Source organism: Cryptomeria japonica, chromosome 1, assembly GCF_030272615.1.
Source record: "Cryptomeria japonica chromosome 1, Sugi_1.0, whole genome shotgun sequence".
In the NCBI taxonomy this organism is placed as follows: domain Eukaryota; kingdom Viridiplantae; phylum Streptophyta; class Pinopsida; order Cupressales; family Cupressaceae; genus Cryptomeria; species Cryptomeria japonica.
Window position 1 is genome coordinate 708,454,588 of NC_081405.1, and position 19,493 is coordinate 708,474,080.

Genomic DNA, 19,493 nt, shown 5'->3' on the forward strand with positions numbered 1-19,493 from the left:
AGTTGTTCGAAAGAAGTAATAGAATAAGAAGGCAACGAGCAATACCATTGTAGGGCTTTGTCTCTTAATGTTCTCGTGAATAGTTTTGCAAGCAACCTTTGGTCATAAGCAAAATCGGTACATATTGTTTGAAAAGTCTTAACATGTGTTAGAGGATCTCCTTTACCATTATAAAGTTCCAAATGCGGGATTTCAACATGTTTAGGAGGGATAGCTCGAACAATATCAAGAGAAAGTGGGCTCGCAACATCAAATGTGGGCACACTAAACTTAGATTGATTCATAGAGGCAATTTGTTGTTGTAAAGAAGAGACAGTTTGTGCAAGATTGTTAATGGTCGCTTCAGTCGAAGAGTTCATATTGGATGTGTTAGATTGAGATGGAGGTGTTATGTTATTGAAAGAAGGTAGAGAGTAAGGTGGTGGGACCCTATGATAATTAGTCATAGGAGATGATTGGATAGGAGGAACACTACAAGGAGGAATGGAATGATTAAATGAATTGCCCCCTTGTGTCATGTTCATTTGTGGAGATATAATAGGGACACTCATTGAAGGAATGAATGAAGAAGTTGGATTAAATGAAGGAATAGGGTTAATTGAAGAGGGAGGATTGCCCCCATGATTGGTGATCACAGGAGGAATATCTTGTATAGAAGTAGTCATTATGTTTGATGTAACGGTAGGTATGCTAGCAATAGGAGTTGTCAAAGGAATAGAATGATTGACTTGTGTAGGAGGTTGTTTATAACCCAAATTTTCAACACAAGTTTTCATAGGCATCACATTCGAATCCACAATGTGTGCAATACCACGTAAAATATCAATTCCATTCTTATCACTTTGAAGCATACGTTTTAGACCCTCAATTAAAGGAAGAGCTTGACTATCAGGGTATTCTTGAGACATCCATTGTCGAAAATCGTCAAATTGGTTATCCAATTTCGAAAGTTGTTCTTCAGAAACCTCATGGAGAGCTTCTTCATCATTAGGAGGATTAGAGGAATTACCCATGTCCTCGTTAAAAAGGCTATTCAAATTAGGTTCCATCTCCTTAGTAGTTAAACCTTGGAAAGACTTAATTCTACGGCTTCGTCTAACGGGAATAGTGTAAGTAGGGCTTATTGTTGTAAAACTCATGCACTAGAAAAGGAGAGAAAATTTTGAATTTAGAGGTAGCAATTTTCAGTAAAATCAGCCAATCTTCTGGGTTTAAGCTGTTAAATGCAATCACAACAGTCTCCGAAATTTCGAAAAAAAATGCCCGGGACCGTGGCGCTCGGAGTGCAACACGGTCCTTGCAACTTTTTTTGAAATTTGCAGGGATGAAAGGTATGATGATTTTAAAGCCAATCTGAAAAAATTGAGTGATTTTACGATCTGTAGATAGGCCAAATTAAAGTTGCAATCTCAAAATTGAACCCTACCCAGATTGTCGAAAAATGCAAAATTTGAATTTTGAAAAAGAGAGGGAAACTGAAATTTTAAATTTTATGATTTTAGAGGGAATGTCAAGAGCAATGCAAATTTTGAAATTTGAAAATTGACTCAATTTCACGCGAAATTCAATTTTGAAAGCGGAAATCAAAGTTGTTGTAATTAAGCACTTAATTTCAAAAGTCACAAAATGCAAGAATTTGAATAAAGCACTGAAATTTTTACTGAATGCAAACACACTTTTCAGATTTAGGACAGTAAGAACACAATTTTGACACAAAATTTCAATTTCAATGATTTTTAAATGTTTAGAAGCCTTAATCCAAGCAATCACAAGACCAACTTTGACTGTTATTTTGAAGGTGTTAAAATTGATAAAATCAGCCAAAATTCTGGATTTTAGCAGGAAAATACAGTAAGATCTCGCTCCCGAAATTTCGGAAAAAATGTCGGGGACGATGGCGCTCGGCGCCACGGTCCTCGCAACTTTTTTCCAAATTTTCAGGGATGAAAGATATTGTGATTTTATTGCGGAATCCAAAGTTACAGCTGATTTGGAGATGTTTTGATCAGTGAAATTGTCGGACAAAGGTTGAATCAAGAGGGTTTCAAAAATTAGGGTTTTGACACTTAACCACTTAATTTTCAAAATTAAAGCATAGATATGAATTGATAATTTGTAATAGAAGGGCAGATCTGAAACAAGCATCAACAATTGAACATTTCACAAGTTTAATTACTAAAAAGAAAATTTAGGGTTTTTATGCAATCACCTCTAAAATTTTGCAAAAGATCAAACATGGAAATGTAATCAATTTTTTCAGATCTAAGCATGAAAAATCAGAAAGGATGTTCACGTCGGGTTCACCAAAATGTAAAGTGGAAAAATCGCGATCGAACCCTAGTTGCTCTCCCCTCTTCCGACCCCGAGGAGAGAGAAGGGAGGTTCGCTAGGATTCGATGGTTTTTCACTTAGGGGGGAGACTTTACATTCAAAAGAGGGGTTGAAACCCACAAGATCCAATCCCACGCAATGCAAGATTGGATGCTAAATGAATTTCAAGGGTCAAGACAGCAAGGCTACCCTCTTTTGTAAAGAATATTGATAAAGAATTGAGCTAGGAATGCATAGAAAGTGATAAAGATTCGCTTATAAACTGAGTTCGGGTTATAGGATGAAGCTGCGGACCTGGAATTAGCAATAAAATGTCGATACGGCGCTGTCCTGCAAATTTGAGCAAAAGTTGTCAGGACGATGGCGCCCGGCGCCACGGTCCTCCGAAAAATCCGCGAAACGAAGGGGAATCTGTTCGTCTCTGCACAAGGATTCTAGATCTTCAATTTCAGCCGCGTACCTGCAACCTACACACAGAAAAGCGAAGACGATTGGGGGGTTAGGGATTAGGGGTTTGCCTTTAGGTCAAACCCCAGTTTTGGAATTAACCAAGAAATGAGCAAGAGCTGTAAATGTAAATGTATGTAAAACAAGTACTAATACCTTGTTCTAAGGATGTTTGTATCCTTATGTGCGAAGGTTTAGATGTTGTATGTTGTATGTTGTATGTTGTATGTTGTATGTTGTAGCATGTAGTATGTGATCTCCTCTTCAATGGTTGAATCCTTGTCTTGAATGCAACACTTAGCCTTGAATGGAGACTTAGAAGGAATGCTTGAATGCTTGAATGCTTGAGTATAATTTCCACGCTTTGTACACATATCCTCTTCATCATGCCAAATGAGAGAGAAAAATGTAGTTTATATACTTGTCATTTAGGGCTGATAGACTGATTTTCCCGACCTTAGGCCGACCAGGAAAGTTAATTTCCAATTTGCAAACAAAAAGACCCGAGACCCCTTAGGAGACCGGGCCCAAAATAGGACCCAGGGACCAGGGCGCTGGGCGCCATGGTCCTGGGGACCAGGGCGCTGGGCGTTCTGGTCCCACCTCCCGGGACAGCAGGGTGCAAGGAGGTTCAGGCCAGGGTGCTTGAAAAATGCAGTTTTCAATGTCGTGAGCAAGTTTCAGGGTCTCCATTCAGGTTGCGTGTTGCGTCGCCATCGTGAAGACCGAAATGCAGTCGAAATTGCAAGTGTCGCAATTTTAGGACGCTACACCTATATTGGACCTCTTTCACTGAAATTTATATTTTGGCCAACTTGCTAGGATCATTCCTTGTCCCTTGCTATGGTTGACCTAATTAATGTTTTGAGGTCATGTATATATATATAGAAGATCAAATCAGTTGCAAGAGTTTGGATTTACATGAGGATTGAGGAAGATGCAAATTTGAGATAGTGAAAGTTATAGCATTGAATTGTCAATGGTTGCTTGAGGCATTGTGTCAAGAGTGGCTACATTCTAAGGAGATTGTTGGATGTAATGATGTTAAAGGCTTATTCATTGTAACTCATATATTCATGTATCCTACTTAGAGACAGTGTGTTTTCTTAGTAGGTCCTTTGTATCTTGCCTTGAGGTAGTTAACCTTAGCTACAACTTATTTATGGGAGTAGTGAGATTCCTTAGGCAGTGAACCTTAAAACAAATTGTAATATTGTGCATATAGTGTGAGTTAACTGTCACTGTGGTTTTTTGCTTCTTGGGTTTTCCATGTAAATTTGGTGTTCTCTTATGCATATGTGTTTATTTCTTTATCTTTATTATTATTGATCAAAGTAAAGATTTGAGAATTTGAATTGTGATATAAAGTTTCAAGTTTTGTTCAAGACTAATTCAACCCCCCTTCTTGATCTTAGGGTGTGTTCAATAAATCTTGTACAAAAGAAGAGATTTTAAAAGCATTCCCCTTGCAAGTTCATTTGGACTCATATATAGTCCTCAATTTAATGACTAAATATATAACTAACTAGCACTCATTCCTCAGATATAGAAAGAGATTTATTAACAAGGAAAGAATAAAACATATAGGAGTCCTAATAAGACTGGAACCTCATAACCATATCAAAATATAAATGTCCATTTCCTACAACATAATAGATCATTAAATAACACTTGTATAGGAGGTTGGTCATGTTATTGAAGAATTCCATAGTAGCATTCTTTAACAATTCAAGCTGATTACACCACCTATTGATTGGTTGAACGTAAGTTTTGTCTTTACTACAAGAAGCTACACAATATTGGCTTTAGTAACAGCTTCAGCTAGCTTGATCAAAATGTTGCATAACAAGTTAGCATGGAAAACATGACACATAGTACTAACTATCCAATCTAATCACATCACACGTCTACTTTTAAGCATATATAAATATATTATATCATCTAAGTAGACATATTAATGTGCTCATATATGACCTAGGTAATGCAAAGAGTCAAGGTTCAAGTTTGAAACATATCCGATATAATATCTTAGCTAAAGTTTGATAGAAAGTTATGAAATTAAAAAAAAAATACAAGATAATCACTTATCTTCGTGACAACATAATCCCTCCTAGTCTTCTACCAAATCAACAAAATCCTTTCATCCAATGTGTATTCCATTTCACCCTCTATTGTAGGGGTTATATTGATACTTTGTTGAGATATTTAAATTCAAAAGAAACCAGCTAGATTTGTGAAACATATAAGTAATATGGTTGTAGCATAGAAACTACTTACAATAGGATATTGTTGGACTATTATGAAGAGTATGTCAAAATTAAAAATTAAAAAAATAGATATATCAGAAAATTAAAAAAATCATATAAAAAATACAAGTAAAATAATTTCATCCAAATGTGAAAACCCTTCTTATGACACCTTAAGAAAGTAGCACGATGAAAACTAATTTCTAGTGTCATGTAGTTTGTTGTCTACAAGTACCCTACACTTGGGGGCAAGCCCCACTTCCTTCAACCCTAGATAGTTTAGATTATTGTCATTCGAATCCATTACATCCATTCTATCTTCTCATTTTTATCTTAATAAGGACATAGAAAGAGTTTTAAGACATGTTTTAGGAAAATATCAGTATGTTAGATCTTTTTTTAGAGTACACTCCAACACGCACAATAAAGGTAGAAAATCAAAAATCGAGTACTAATAGAAAAATGTGTTGGTGTCTGTGGTTTAATCCCACTTACATTTACTTAAGTTTACTTAGGTAGACGATATTTACATTATTAGGTATTAGTTATGAATTATTTAATAATATTGATAGAACATTTAATGTTTGGTTTGCAAATTATTTTGTGGGTGCTCCAACATGTTTTGTGGGTGCTCCAACATGGTATCAGAGCTGACAACCCCTTCCTAACCAAGAGTTTTCACTAATTCTCATACCTAAGGTGGCTAAATTGGCTCCAAACGGCATGAAAAGTCAATAACACAAAATTTGTCAAAAATTACAGATCTGATCGTGATCAGCAAGTTAGTTGCGGCTTTGATTTTTTGAAAAAAATTGAAAAAAGTCAATAACACGAATTTTATAACCCCATTTTAAAATCAATTTAATCACGTCCATTTCTTTATGGTTTTTTGTTTGTGCCAAAACCCAACAAACCATGCCTTTATCGTTGTGATTTCACAGATTTGTTTTGACAGATTGTGCTTTCCTTTCAACTCCTATGCAAACTTGCCACATTCATTTTAATTATATCGTCTCTCTTGGCATTTTGAGAGGTTGATTGTTATGTTTGGCGGTGTATTCAATGAGATCATGTAGTTATATTTCCTTGGCAGATTGGTATCTTATTTCATGTTTGGCAGCCTATAAACCCTTCTGGTCAGCTTTGTTGTACCCGTGATCCATGTATTGGCTTTAATGGAGATTATCCTGATTGTTATTGTCTGTCCACTTCTTTGTTTTGGATGGTGTGACATTCTCAATCAGTCTACAATGGATCCTTTTGGATTAAATCAGCTTTATATAGGCATTGTTTTTGTTGGTCTACATGTTGTCAATACCTTGTTTAGTTAGGACTTTCTCCTTATTAGCAGGAATTTTTTGTTATCAAGATCTCCATTTGTTCTTTGTAGACCTCGTGTCATGTTTTGATGATGCAGCTTCTCATTAACTGCCATTTGGATGTTTGGGCCAATTTTTTGCTTTGCTTGGCATTCACATTCATTTGCAAGTTGTAGGTTTTCTACTCAGTCGACTCTCAAAACATTTCATCAGAGACTTTAGTTTGTTGACTAGGCACTGTTAATGCATTAGTAGCTTCTGCAAGATAAGACCTTCCTAATCTCCTCTATTTTCTTCTATTTTGTTTTGGTTTACTCATCTATGCTATTAGATTATCTGATTTATGCTTTCCGAACTGAATATGTTTATCAGACTGTAACATTGATCTTGATTATGATATTGATATTGGATAAAGATGGATTAGATCGACGACCTGCTTAACATAGTTAAGCGTCGATCTAAATGCTATCGGGCTAGTAACCCGATAACATATTAATGTCGATTCATTTATGAATCAGCATTAATATACTATCGGGGTATTAACCCGATGGCATATTAATGCTATTTGTTATCGGGCTTGTTTGCTTTAACACCAATTCATTATCTGGTGTGTTTATATCGATCTGTTATCATTTGCCTTGACACCAATTCATTATCGGGTGTGTTTATATCAATATGTTATCATTTGCTTTGACACCGATTCATTATCGGGTGTGTTTATATCGTTCTGTTATCATTTGCTTTGACATCGATTAGTTATTATAAACACCAAGTGAATCTGTAGATAGTCACGACCAAGTGACATCTTGGTCAGACATGTCTAAAAGACATGTCCGATCAAGGTGCCACTTGATCGTGGCTGCCTTGCTATATATACATCATTCAAAAGAAAAGGATGACATTGAAATCGATACATGTTCATCCTTCAGACCTGCAGAAAAGAAAGACGATATTATTATTGTCATAGTAATAATACAAAAATTGAAAATACACTATCTAACATATAACTTGTTCATTAAATTGGAAATTGCAATAACATTTACAGGCACTTGGTTTGGAGATTTGACTAAATGGTGGCATGCCCTTTTCTCGAGTTGCGGGTACTCTATCATGGTCACTTTAGATTATCATCCCTTTCATGCATTACTTGGTGGTACATAGTTTTTGTGGACCTATTATGCCTCTCCCTAGTCAGCATTATGTGAGGTATTATATTGTTTGTTATAATGCTTCTTCAATTTTGATTGGAGTGAGTTGAGAATTCTTGCATTCCTATTTTGTGGAGGCAACCTTCTATCCTCAATTGATCATCGTTCTTTAGACTATTGCACCTATATTTTCAAATTTTAGTGGTTGAGTAGTGATGATGAGATTACTCATGCAACTTCATTGGTTGAGTAGTCTCATTGGGGTCACTCGTGCAAATTCATGTGCCATCTATATTTTTTATCGGATTGATAAATGTTTTGCAATTGTTGTCATTTGATCATTGTTCAAGTAGTGTTGTTTGGGGCACTCATGCAGTTGTTGTCCTCTTGATCTTGATTGTCATCTTATTTTAGAGGAGGTTCTTCAGTTACAAAACCACATCAATCTTCTTTCCACAATTGTTTGTGGCTTCTTCATGCTTTAGTGATGTTCTTCATGTTCTTGTTTTTAGAACATTATTTTGGAGGCTTTATTGTCCTTCATGTTCTCTCTTTTGGAGAGGAGTTTTCTCCCATAGGGTTTTTCTCCTTTTCTCTGTTTGTGAGAGATTGCATTGCATTGCATGTAGTTGTACATGAGTGCCTAATATGGCATTCTTTTCAAGACCCATATTACATAATAATCTCCATAAGTTGCACTTAAGGGGGTGTTGGTGTATGTGGTTTAATCCCACTTTTATTTACTTAGGTAACCAAGATTTACATTATTAGTTATTAGTTATGCATTATTTAATAATATTGATAGTGCATTTAATATTTGGTTTGCAAATTGTTTCCTGGGTGCTCCAACAAAATAAAGTCCAGAAATAGCAACAACAAAAAAATTGAAAAATCATAAAAAAAAATCCAAAAAAATAAAAGACAACAAAATCTAAAATGGCACTCCCCTTGGGTACCTAGACAAACCACTTTGTTGAAGCAAATGTTATCTACAATGGATTGAAATTGGTCTAGTCTCATGGTTTTGAGAATTTGTGGATTGAGGATGACTCTCTAAATATCATTAATTGCCTCAAAGCCTAAGCTAGACTATTGAAAGTATTATAAGGGGTTCGATTTCTATTCTGAAGTCCTTTGAAGAGTGTCATATCTCCCTTATTTATAGGGAAGGAAATAAGCTAGCTAATTATTTTGTGAATCTCGGAATTTCTAATTCTTTGAAGAATAGATGGGATTTTTGTGATCTCCTTCCCCTTGAGGTTAAGGTCGTTTTTAATCATGAGAGTCAGTATTGTTAAAGTGGTTATGTCATTAATTGCTATGATTAATAGTTGGCATTTCATGTGACTTCCACACAAATTTTGGGCAACATTTTGGGCCCCTTTCTTCTCTATATGTGGTGGGATATGCTTTGCTTCAATTTGCTACTCTAGTCTACAATCTCTTCCATCATAGGTAGTAATAGGAGTCATATTGAATTGATTTCTTGTGAGGGGATGCAGAGTCATGCTCGAATATGAAAAAAATTGGTGGGAGGAGGGGTTACCTCGTGATGTTCTGCAAAAAGGATGGTTAGAAAAACCTGTGGTGAGACAACACACTAAAAACACAAGAAACAAAGAGAGTTAGTGTTAATCAACCAAAGACTATTCTAAGCAGGCATACCAAGAGAGACACTAAAAACACAATAAAGCATTTAACTATGAAAATAAATGCAAGAAGACATCTCCAAATGCCTTACACCATGCTTGTAGCTCCTCCTCCCTTGTTCCTCTCCTCTCCAAGTTCCAAATTAGTGTAGCTCTCAACATCTTTTGGCACTATGAATGCCTTATGGAGGTTCAAGATTGAAATGTTTTAGCTATGCTATGGAAGTGTAAAACAAACTAATTAGACATGCTATGAAATGAACTAAGATTTATTTTAGTCCAAAACGACAATATATGTGATTTATGCTAAATGCTCTCTCTAAAAAGACTATAATGTAAATGCATACAAGTTTTTAGAATTATGGCTAAGAATGCTAAATGCTTGAGGATTTGAAAATGAGGAATGTGAGCTCTATTTATAGGTAAAATGGAGCAATGAATGGTTGAGATTGAGTAATCTCAACAAGGGTCGGGATTGAATGGTTTATGATCCATGTGAGGACTTTCAACCCAATCCCAAGATGACAAGTGTCAACATGAGATGGGTTGAGAGGAGAGGGAAGAAGCATTAAATGCTTGACATGACCTGAGGGTTAATTTGGGAGGTAAGGTTAAGGTTGGATTGAGTGAATAAATTCATTATTCAAATAATAATGCTTTTATCCAATGGATAAATTCTTGTGCAAGAGTTAGTGAGGATAACCATGGTCAAAGCAATAAATGCTTGAGGAGACACATGGGTTACATGAGGGTTGAGTTAGGGGTCAAAGTCTCTAACCATGGGTGCAAGTGGATTTAACCATAAATGGTCATGTAAGAGTCTTTAATGGTTTGGAAGACTTTAGAGGTTAACCATTTTAAGACTTAAAGCCTTAAATGTCTTTCAAAGACTTTGAGGGCTTTGAGAAGTGACTCCAAGTTGATTAGGAATGTGATAATATTTAGGGGATGGATTAGGCTAATTAGGAAGGGGTTAGAACAATCTAGAAGGGGGTTAGGATTGCAAGTGGGTTTTGTAAGAGAATGCAAGTGAGAGGAATTTTGGGATTTTCAATTAAAATAAAATTATTTATTTCAATTAATTGGTGTAATTTGCATTTGGATAGATATTTAAATAAATATTAATTTATTTAAATGTGAATGTGAACTTTGAATTTAATTTAAATAAATCTTAATTTATTTACATGAGAAAAAGGAAGATAAAGCATTTAAATGCTTTCAGACTTTAAGGGAAACCATTAAAGGCTTAAGGAGACTCTAGAAAGAAGCCATTAAGTTTGAAGACTTTAAGGGAAACCATTAAAGGCTTAAGGAGACTCTAGAAGGAAGCCATTAAGTTTGAAGACTTTAAGGGAAATCATTAAAGGCTTGAGAAGACTCTAGAAGGAAGCCATTAAGTTTGAAGACTTTAAAGGAAGCCATTAAAGGTTTCAAGTGGGTGAGGATAAATAGGATTTAATAAAATAGTTGTGCAACTTGCAGAAAATGCAAGTGGGTGGAGGATAAAGGTGATTTAAATGTGAGAGATGGGATTTTGGGGGATTTAAATAAATATAAATTTTATTTAAATGTGAGAGAAGATTTAATTAAACAAATATGATTTATTTATTTAATTAATGGTCTGAATTTGGTTAAGTGAATTAAATCAAATAAATTGAATAATTTATTTAATTAATAGGAGAAGAGGGTTAAGATGAATTAATTAAATATTCATTTAATTAATTATTGATTGATGGTTAAATAATCAAATAAATATTAAATATTCATTTAATTAAGTGGACAAATTTATGTGTCTACACCTCGTATTTAGAGAAGCTTCATGGTTGTGATCCACATGTTACTAGGGCTTTTGTTAAGGGTTGGAAGAACCACATTGTGTCTGTTTATGGCATGAAGTTGGAGATTTCAGAGGACTTTATTGGCAAAAAATTTGGGTTGCCTACGAAAGACAGAAAGATTTTCTAAGATAGAAAGACTTCAAAGGTGACAATGAACAAATTTTCAAGAAACCTTGAGAGAGATAAATTGGTAAAAATCGTCTTTGGTGGATATTTTAAGAGCTCAATTAAACTAATCTGGGCCAACTCTACCAAGGTAATTTTGAGATATTATACACATGATGGTAGGTTCACTTCTTTGTTTGGGTATCATTTCATTTTGCTCAATCACTTTCGTTATAAGCAAGCAGTTTCCTCACGGTTTCCTTTCCATTTTATCTGCTTTCTTCTCTTGAGTCTAGGATTAGAGATAATAAGAAGAACTCAGAGTTGTCTATTCTTCATGAGGGTTTGATTTTGTTAATTATGGAGTATCAAAAATCTCTCTCTCTTGGTCAATTCTAAACAGAATACGAAAACCTAATTTCTAGGAGATATTGTACATGAAACCCTTGAATGGTATTACAAAACCATGAGCTAAAGCCACCCAAAATTGATTTCCAATCTTATCTCCAACCAAAGATGCACTATGATGGGTCAAAACACACACCAACACGTGTAACTCCTTACATGTCATTTGTCTTAAAGCAATTTCGCATCTTCCATTTAAGGTCACCCAACTTTTGGAGGCCAAAACTTATGATTTAGGAGTTTGATTAATGAATTGTATGTACTACTGAAAATATTGTGAAGTGTTCTAACAAGCTATGACCCGCTATGCCACTTCCAATCCCCAAAAAATGCCTCTAAAACCTTCAAACTGGACTTTGAAACTTTCAAAATAGAAACTTTAATAACTTCAAATTCAGACATGATCTTGCAATGAAAGTTTACCAATGTGTATATTTAACCAATCCATAACCTTTGAGAAAAAAAATGGACCAATCCATACTCAAATGCAAACTTAATATAAATATGTAATTGTAAGGTTGAGACAACATTTTCCTAGCATGGTCATTATGAGGGAGAATGAAAGAAATAATACCAATTATGAGATGGACCTACCTTGTTGAATTGTGATAACATGTAATGACTCTTAACTAAAATATTTATATAAAATACTAAATTTGAAATACCTTATTTTGGTAATAGATTACCGAAACAATAAAAATGTGAAATACATACAACATATATAATAAATTTACACATGTAATATTGTTTGGAACTAACTACTCGATTTCAATGCATTTCAATGCAAATGATTGTGAAGAATTGCTTTTCCAACAATTCAAATATATTCTAAAAAATACCAAAATGTCGAAATCTCCTAAACTACTAGAAGTCTCCAACTTGAAGTGTAGATGCAACCTTCACATGAAGTTGCTCTTAAGAACCAAAGAGTGTTCTTCCTCTAAAGTCTAAGAAATGAATGAGGTTTCATCCACTAATCCCCAAAAACTATAGGGTTTAATCCTTATATTCAATAGTTGGACATAAGCGCTTGAAGCAAAATTAGAGTATATTGATGATAATGAAAAAAGATCCTCCAAATTGATAAAGTTATTTGTTGTTTATAGCGGTTAAAGCCCTCGCACGAGCCCCCACATGTTGTATCATTTGAAAGTTTTCTACCATTTACATCCAAATCTGAGCTCATCAATGGCGACCCCAATTGGCCATGGTGATTAGCAAAATCCTTTGTTTGAATGACAAAGGTCTAGGAAAAGGCATACTAGGAGAAGGGGCTTAGTTACCGCCCATGTTCCAATCATCATTCATTGAATTCCGCTAATTAAAAGCCCACTAAAAAATCATCTAGTGGACCAATAGTTGCCCATTGATATACCCAATAGCTAGAAAAAAGTTATTAATTAGACCAATTGTGCAGATATATTGGTACTAATAGCACATAATTATTGGGGCATTTGTGCATAAATATCGAATCAAATGTGAAAATTTTGAGTTGGTCAAAGCGAACAAGTAAAGGGCAATAGGGAATATGTATGGGACATCAACTCGAAATGACCACTTTTTTACCCTTGTGTGTATAACAAATCCCACAATGTTCATCATTACTACCTAGAAGCCAAAACGATAGCTAAAATCTCTTAAGTCGCATAAAAAGACAACCAAAAAAATTCATCAAAATCCGATGTACCATTTAAAAACTTAATATGCACGAAGTTAGCTATAACGACTATCGATACCCGTCCCCTCAACTGTAGCAATCTAGATAAACACGTACAAAAGAATGGCATTGTAAGAGACAACAAGGAATCAGGAGTCAAGATGTCACTCTAACATCTTTTTAGTATGTCGTTATTATATTCTGATGCAGGAGCATCGCCTTCCTATATTTTGTTTAGATTAGTTGTGTCCCAGTTTTGGTTGTTAAACAAGTCTTTTGTAGTCAACCTCTTATTGTCCAGGTCGTCAACACCTGTGGCCACTTGGACAAGATGAAGGAGGCAGTTTACATGTTCATTGATTTCTAGTTATGAGCTTACCTGATCGTTGGTTTTCAGTTACAAGAAAGGCTGCTTACATATCGATTGGTTGAGATTTTGTTAAAGAGAAGAGAGGACGATGGAAGGGGGAGGTAAAGGAACGTCCCTTGGTTGTCTTGGAAACCATTTTTCTGTCAGCAACTTAAAAAGTGAGGAGGAAAGCCATTGTGAGAAGAAGGAGAAACTGTGGACTGGTTGAAGATCACGGAACAACATGGAGCTAAAGTGTTGTTGTTGAAAGAGGGGAGGTATCAATGGTATAGTCCTCTGTCTAAGGAAACGTTGGAATTGGGAAATGGATGCGATTAAAGTGCCAAGAGGGGGAATGGTTATGTGTGCATGGTAGTTGCTGAACCAAGGTGGAATGTAGAGGGGAGTCTGGCCGATCAGGTTTATGGCCTAACTGTTTGGATGTTGGCATCTGTCAATGTGTGTAATTTTGTTTTAATGAGTTACAGAAATAAAGCAAACTCTCTGGTGTTCATTATCTGTGTTAATGATTGACAAAGTTGTTTCCTGGCTTTATGTAATGTTGTGATGCTTGATCAATTTAGTTGTTCATAGTTCCTGTCTCTAATATGTTTTGTTATAGAAACTATTTATAGTTATTTAGTGTTCAGGTTCAGGAAGCCTGTGGAAGTTTGTTATTGATTGAAGCCCTAGCAAATGTGTGTGGGGTAAGCCATCATTTGGTATTAGAGCATAGAGGTGTGAGGGTAGTTCCCATCATATTTTCCAAAGGTCCCAAGTTGAGGGTTTGTGGAATAGGATTCCATTAGCATAGAATTTGATGGTCGCCCCTACCTAATCATATGACGGTTTGGTCATTTCAATGCATTTTATTTGATGTTTTAATAAAAATATAAATTGCAAAAAAATATTTAATTTGAATTTAATATAAATCTTCTATATTTAAGTTTCTTTATTGGATTTATCATTCATACATATTAAATTTGAAAAAGATATTTAATGTTACAATCCAAGTATAAATTGCAAAAAAGTATCTAATTTATTAAGAATTTAATATAAATCTTCTATATTTAAGTTTCTTTATTGGTTTTATCATTCATACATATTAAATTTGAAAAAGATAATTAATGTTACAATCCAAGTATAAATTGCAAAAAAGTATTTAATTTATTAAGAATAAATCTTCTATATTTAAGTTTATTTATTGGTTTTATCATTCATACATATTAAATTTGAAAAAGATAATTAATGTTACAATCCAAGTAAGTTTCTAAATTCATATTTAAAAATATTAAAGACTATTATTAAAAATATCTTAAAAATTAAAAACAATTGCATTTAATTTTGATAAGATTCTCAATTAATATATAAATTTGTAATATAAACATCATAAAATCATATATATATTGATATTAAATGATCACAACTATTAATAATACATGTCAAAATTTTACACAATCTTATTAAAAATATATTAAAGATTAAATTAACTAGATTTGGGTTTTGGCCCTAGCTCACCCGGTTGTGGTGTGGGTATGCTCCCCATGGTCTTGAGGCATGGGTATGCTCCCCATGGTCTTGAGTTCGAGTCCCCGTAGTCTTGCTTCCACAATGACACCTCCAGATTCCACAATAATGAATATAAAAAAAATAACTAGATTTTTGAATTCATATTACAAACTATTCTAAAAATTAGAAACTTCAATCTTTGAATATATTTTGAATCAGTAATAAATATTATAAAATGATATATATTAATAATATTGTAAAATGAAATACTATATTACATAAAATGACATTGTAAAAAACTATGTTTTTTCACTCAATTTTTTGTGGTTTTACTGATCATGAAAATTTAGCTAGTAAAAATTTCACTAAAAATCTATTATATTTTGTGAATTTAAAAAACTATACATAATATTATTTTATGTGAAAATTAGCCACGTCCTATCTTTATACACCATTACTTATATAAGAGCACCCAATAGGGAAAGGAGCAAGCAAATATGAGGAACTTTGAAATCTTGCCCGCCTAAAGGAATAGCAACCCAAACACTCTCAAACCTACTATCTATCTGAAAAGAAAAAAAACATAAAAATTAAACCCTAACAATTTATACGTTACATGTTAGAATTTGTTCATTCTTTCTTCATTCATTAGCTTGCAATTGACCTAAGAGCAACTAGAAACTCAAGAAACAAAGAAGGCTGCAACGCCACTTTTTGAAATTAGATTAAGCTGTGAAAAAAATTACAAATAACAGTTGCAAAGCAGCTAGCAGCATCTACATGAGTATGTTTACAAAACTACATCAGCATAGAGCTGAAGAAAGTTAATAACTGCAACAGCAGCAAAAGCTGAAAAAAATTGCCAAAACTGCACTGACAGCTACAACTAGAGTCACGCATTAAAACTGCAGTATGCAGCAATGCATGGAGAAGAAACCAAGTAAAGTCAATTACAATGGCATTTCCAACAATAAACTCCCTCCATTTGCGGATTTAGTCTGGCGTTTGAGCTTTCCATTGAATGGCAGAAAAAAGCAGGTTTTAAATGACAGATATTATAGACTGCTTCGTTATGTTCAGATTTTATTGTCTGTTAAAAATCCAAATGAATTTCGAAATAACCCTTTTTGTTTTTCAAAACAAACAAATGTTCAATGGGAGGTTCAATCCAGAACAAAAAAGTTTGCATTTAGTTTAATGGTACGGATTTTTATCTTCCCATTTCTAAGTTTAATAAGTCATAAGCTGATTAGTAGAGCCCTTGGAGAACTGGTTCAAAGTTCAATCCTCACTTGATTAAGAAACCATTGACCGTTTAACCATTAAACTAGTTGCAGAGATAGTTCCGTGATTGTAAATAAGTGCCCTAGAGCAAGAATGGAGATTTGCTTCGTGTTACCATAGCTCTATTTTCCATGAGAAAAATATTTATTCTCTTAAGCATTTTCTTTTTGATACAATTGTCTGCTGAAATTGTTGATGTAACTGTCGAGTATGATGAAGCTAGACCATCTCGTAACAGGCGAGAGAAGATTGAATTTATCCTGGGCAAGAAATATGGCCAGGGAAGACTGAATTTATCCTGGGCAGGATAAATTTAAGAGGGTTTATTGATCTCATTGTGAGGACACGAGATGAAAAGAAGCGAAATGAGCATCATTATAGTCGAAGTTGTGATGTGCAGAAGTCTCCCGAAGTCGTGGATAGTGATGAACCGATCAACTAATCCACATTATTTATGCTACAATCTTTCTATTATATCCCTATTAGAAAATGATTGCTCATACGGAGATTAAAACTTTCATAGAAGACGGAATAAAAAAGTAATTGCTTCGTAGTAATATAAATTGATTGACAAAAAAATGAGGTAATGTGGAAAAATGGTTCATTTATTTTAAAAGACCAATTTCCCTGTGCTTTTGTGTGCCATTCAAAGTTTGGGCAAGTTGTAGTAGGGGCTGTTGTAATTGGGAATTGAACTCGTGTTTATGCTTTTTGTCAAAAATTGTTGAACTTCAAATAATTATTGATATATGAATCAAATAAGTCCGAATCGGTACTATTGGAGAAAAAACATCAAGTTTGTCAAGAACTTATGCCCTATATGAACATGCTAAAATAGCCAGCAAGGAACTCCGCTTTTGACAATTTGGAGAACGCATTTAAAGAACACTTATAAGGCGTATAGTTAGGCACCTCACTAATGAGGATAAAACCCAAAATCAAAGGAATGGTGTAATTTTGGGATACCACATTGAAATTTATCCGTCGGAGAAGACGAACATTTTGGGTTAGCCTTATTTGCCGAGAGCATCAGTACTAACGATTAGGTGGTAAAGCACCTCTTTCTGCTTTCAGAAGGAGGCTTGTTTCACCATATCGATGGTTATTAAGCATGGGTACCGACATGAGTATAATACATAATTGTTACTTTTGATTTTAAAAGAGCTTTTAAGGCTGGCTGAACAAAATAGAAATCCTTGCCAATCGTAGACCATAAATATTCCTTTGAACTGAAAATGTTGAGGATCATTACCCAGTGGTGGATGTCCATTCCATGAATTGGGCTAAAAATCAACAATGTTTCCACTTCACATTCCATGCTATTTGGTCCTCCATAGTGTAACGGGCTTACGTCATTTTGTTCCAAATAAAAGTTTGTCATTTTGTTCCAAATAAAAGTTTCCCTCAAAGACCACCCCGAGTCAGCCCAATCATATGATGGCAATAGGACACAATATTAGGAATAGGAGTATAAGGCAGCAGTTTAAGGGAAAGATTTGTCCTCAATCTAACTCTTATAGAGCTACCGTTGATGAATTGAAAAGCTGATAGTTGAGGTCCCAAAGCTTTATCTTTACTTTTCAATAAATGAATTGCATCTCGTTATAAACTTCTTGATTCTCAGATTTGACATTTTTATTTAGTTTTCAAGATTTGTTTTGCTCATTATCACAAGACTGTTATTCTCACGGTAAAATACTAAATAGTGATTTCTGCAATACTCTTGGGGAATGCCATTGACAGAAAAAATTTAACCATGGTAGTCAAATTGCCACCAATGTATGGCTGCTCTGGGCCACAGATTCCTTCCATATCAAAACAAATAAAACATTAAAATGTTTCAAAACCCTCGATAAATGCAGCCTCCTTGTTAACCTTAATTATCCTTCAAACTTGTGACCATCCTCTTAGAATAATTTATCTACCCTAGAATGTGTATATATTCAATAGAGCAAATACTGCAGAATGGATCTAACATGAGCCAATCAGTTTGTTTCCACTAGCACCTTTATATGAATTTGAACTTTACACAATAAACCTTGGAACATCATGGTGTTGAACTTCCAAGGAAATTGTTAATAGGGTAGAGGGACCAATAGTGGTGCTCTAAAAATGTCATGTCAATACTTCAACCCAAAAAAGTATCTCTAAAATTCAAAAAGTACCAATCATGTGATGCCACATCAGCACACAAGTAAACACGACTTAGTGCACACCTATCGGTCCCTATCACAATTTGGGACCATTTTGGACATCTTCACAAAAATGCATGCTGATGCAGCATCATATTTGGCCATGTGGGCTTGAAAACTAATTTTTTTAGGGGAACTGACAAATCAACTGCCGTACAAAATTGAGATAAATTTGAAATGTCTACATAAGAAATTGAAAACACAAAGTTACAGTGCACATGTATAGGGCCCTCACCCCTACCAAACAAAATGTTTTTTTAACATCATTTAGATAACAATTACAAAGTTACAAATCCCTGTTTACCTTAATCAAAAACAATTACAAAGTTAAAGCAGTGGCTAATACATGTGTGGCATGTGCATAGATAAACCTTGCCTGATCAAGGGAAATGAACAATCTGATTTTATGCTCGAGTTGTTTATGGTTCTTTCAATTCATCAACCAATTTTAAGTGTTTCCACGCCCAGACTTGTCCGTGTGTCTGCATGTAGAGTGTTCTAGCAGACTAGCTTTGGCCCCTTAAGCTTGGGCTTAGTGTGCAGCAATATCTGCTGAATGACCATATGCTTTACAATTTATAAATAAGAAACTCGTGAATAAAAACTTTTTAAGATTTTTTTTTTCAATTGTAAATGAGGCAAATGCCATGATTGTAAACGGATCTCTCAATGTCGAACAGAATTCCAAAGCAAAACAAACAACTTTCAAGCATTGAAAAAATAGAAACTGTGACCGGAAAGATTGAGATGTAATAGAATGCTCATTAAATTTCCCCAAGGTAATGCAAGTGACGAAATGTGCCTTCAGCAAGAAAACACTACTTCCTTCTTCATATGAAGATTATGCAACTCGGGTCTGGTGGTGAGACGGGGCACAAAACTCATTGACGGTGAAGGTGCAAAACTGGAATGTGTCCGTGAAATGAAGTGGTCGCCATATTAATGCAGATTGGTGGATATGGCAGAGGAGTCACCTTTCAATGAATTCAAGCTCCAATGACAAGATTGACTTCT